The sequence below is a fragment of the Phalacrocorax aristotelis genome, chromosome 19 (assembly GCF_949628215.1).
Source record: "Phalacrocorax aristotelis chromosome 19, bGulAri2.1, whole genome shotgun sequence".
In the NCBI taxonomy this organism is placed as follows: domain Eukaryota; kingdom Metazoa; phylum Chordata; class Aves; order Suliformes; family Phalacrocoracidae; genus Phalacrocorax; species Phalacrocorax aristotelis.
The window spans coordinates 2,684,681-2,687,894 of record NC_134294.1 but is presented as its reverse complement, the minus strand read 5'-3'; positions in this window follow the sequence as shown (position 1 = coordinate 2,687,894).

Genomic DNA, 3,214 nt, shown 5'->3' with positions numbered 1-3,214 from the left:
TGTGTGTGTGTGTGTGTGTGTGCTCGTGCGCGGCTGGCCCTTCCCAAGGTGTGCAAGCCGCAGCGGTATAAAAGCAGCGGGCTGCTTTGGGGTGGGTGCTGCTCCAGGGGCGTCCCGGCCACGCGCTGCCTCCCCGGTTCCAGCAAAGCTATCGACAACAGTCATCAGCCTGTTCAGCCACAGGCTCCCTCGAATGCTCTGAATTTTGGTGGTGTGGCTAGAAAGCGGAATCCTCCATGAATTCGTAGCAGGCGTCAGCGTGGCCCACCTGGCTCTGGGCTGCCGATACAGGTGTGGCTTTGTTGGAACGATGCCGGTATCGACGTAGGTAAGGACCGTTCAACAGAGGTTGACTTAGCAATATGGTTGGTATAAGGTACGAGAGGAGTGCAGGTGACCAGAACGAAGACAAAAGAGGAGATGCTGGTCTAAATCCGTATAACAGTTTATCTTGGGTAGTTATTATTTCATATTGTACCTTGTAATATCTATTGTATCACAGGAATTTCACTTTGCAGTGCCCCAAGGCATGATCTCACATGGGTGAAATAACATCATTAAATAAGGGACTCCCTCACTGAAGAGGGGGGAAAAATAGAAGAATATACCCCACACTTGAGGGATTTGGGGCAGGGGATCCCCTGTGGTTCTTGTTGATGTATTGGAAATGTGGTGCAGCTCCTTAGAAGTCATTTCCCAGGCATGGGTGCCCCTAAGAGCCTGCGCGCAGTGGGAGGCAAGGCACGAAGTCCTCTCTCCCTGGTGAAGAAACACAACCCTAAGAGTTGTCTTAGAAAATCCAAGTAAATAACTGGGTTAATAAAGTGAAGCCTCTTGTCTGAGCAGCTGGGAGTTGAAGTTTCATGGATCTTCTTTACCAGAAACTCCCGTTTAATGAACCAGACTGGCGAAAGCCGAATCTTTCCCAACATCTCATGTAGGAAGAGAGCTGAAAAAATGACATAAAGTGCAGTGACTGCAGCGAAACGGGCTGTGACTAATGTAGTAATTATGTGAAAAATGCCCGAGTAGCTAATGAGCATCTCTGGCTACTTGCATACTTGCCCTCCGACGGTATGTGGCAAGCACAGGGAGAAGTGGGACGCCGAGAAGTGCGAGTCCTCCCAAACCTGTGACATCGCTCTCCTAGGACGGCTCACCCCTGTGTGAAGTTGAGGTGGCACTGTAATATATCGTAAGAGAACAGTTAGTCTTGAAGACAAATGCGATGGAGATGTTTTTGCCAGGTAAGACGCGCTGGCAGGTGAGCAATCGCGATGTGTTTCCCCACGCAGGTTTTCAGACTGCGCATATATCCCGGTGTCTTTGGAAGGTCGCTCACACTCAATGGCAACTCACAAGATGTGCGGACATGTTATGAATACAACCGAGGAAGCCTGGTGGTTGTTAATTTTAAAAACCATCGCTACAGCGCTGGGTTTGGGCTGCAAAACCTCAGCTGCTGAGTTTAGTGCAGAGCCCTTGCAAAGAAAGGAAGGGATGAAAACGCTGGCAGCGGGGGCCAGCGCTGGGGGACGAGCTGCAGTGCTGCTCTTGGGTCCCCAGACGGGTGCTCCTCTGCAAAATCTGCTGCTTCTGCCCCGGAATTAAGCATGATAAAATCTGGCAGGACTTGCTAGCTGTTCTCCTGCAGGAGTTTTTTTTTGTTTGCAGGTTTGTTTGCAGGTGCCGGTGGTGTCCGGCGAGCCGGCGGTGCCGAACGGCCACGGTGCAGCTGACCGTGCCCCTGGTCGGCAGAGCAGCCCCTTTGTCCGGGGTTGGCATTCAGGTCCTGCCAAGCATCAGAGCAGCCCTGGGAACAGCAGGAAACCTTTGTTTGCAGTTTATTTGTAGATGAGCAATTTATTTTGGGGCTGGGGGGGGCACGTGGTTTTGTGTTCGTGCATCTGAACTGATTTGCTGTTGACTTGCAGCCCAGTGGGGCGATAGCCGCTCTCGCAGCACGATGCCCGCTCCTGCTGTCCGTGTGCCTGCAAGTTTGGCCAAAGGGTGAATTTGTGCTCCGCTTCCTGAGTGCTTGGGTCGGATGATGTGAGAATTTCTCACCCGTGGGAACAGGACTGGACCAAAAATCAATCGTAGAGTTTGCCATTAACAAAAACGCAAGGTTTAGGCTAATTTCCAGCAAGCCTGGGTCACTTTTCAACAGATATATACTTGTGTTGTGTACGGCACGACTCTGGGGTTGAGGAAAATGCTGTGGTTTGGGGCAACATAGGGCTGCTGTGCTTCCCTCCTTCTCAAAACCCACGGGGCAGACACGGGTGCTCGGGCTGCACGCAGCTCAGCAACGCACCCACCTCCAACCAGTGAAGCGCCCCACAGTCGCGCTTGGAAGATGTGCGAGCAGAATTCGGGAAGCAATGCAGGAGAGGCATGGGAATGAGCAGAGTGCGATGGCGGGAGCCTGCGCTCATTAGGGGCTGTCAGTTGGGGTGCCGTTTGCCGGCAGCGAAGGGGAGACGGGTTTGGATGGCAGCAGGGCAGGAGATCAGGGTCGGGTGCTTGGGTGGGGGGGGGAAAGAGGCTCAAGTGTCGCCGAGGCCAAACTGGAGGCTGGCGGGGGGGTGTGGTGGTGGAGGGTGTGTTATTTTTTCCTTTTCCTGCTAAAAAAGGGTGTGTGGCAGCTTGGACCAAAGGCATGTTGACGGAGAAGTGTGCTGATGGGTGACAGCATCCCCATCACCAGGCAGCAACGCTTATCCACTTGCCTGAGGTTGCAAGACCAGTTTGTGCATGCATGCACGGTATTAACTAAAAAATAAGTAATAAAAAAAAAATGTTCGCCAGCAGCTTGCACGCCCCACTGTGAGTCTTTTGATACGTGGGGAAATGTTCCTGTGTGTCACCCACTGGTAAGGAAAGCTGCGGCCGGCACGGGGCTGTGTTGTGCTGCCGGGCCAGTTGCTTGGAAAAATGAGAAGGAAAAAAAAAAAAAAACAAAACAAAGAGAAAAACGCACCCAGGAGGGCAGCAGCAGGCTCCGGCGCGGCCAGGGTTTCCAAGGCTACTGCGAGGCTGCAGCCACGCTGCCGGCCAGGGCTGAGTCGCTTTTGGGTTGATTTTGTACAATTTCTACTGGACGAGTTTGTCGAGACCTTCTTGGCTCGGTTGCGGGTGTTGGACAGGGGACTATTAAATGAATAGGTGTCGGGTTTTTTAACGCAAGCCTTGCAGGTGAAGGGGCCGGATG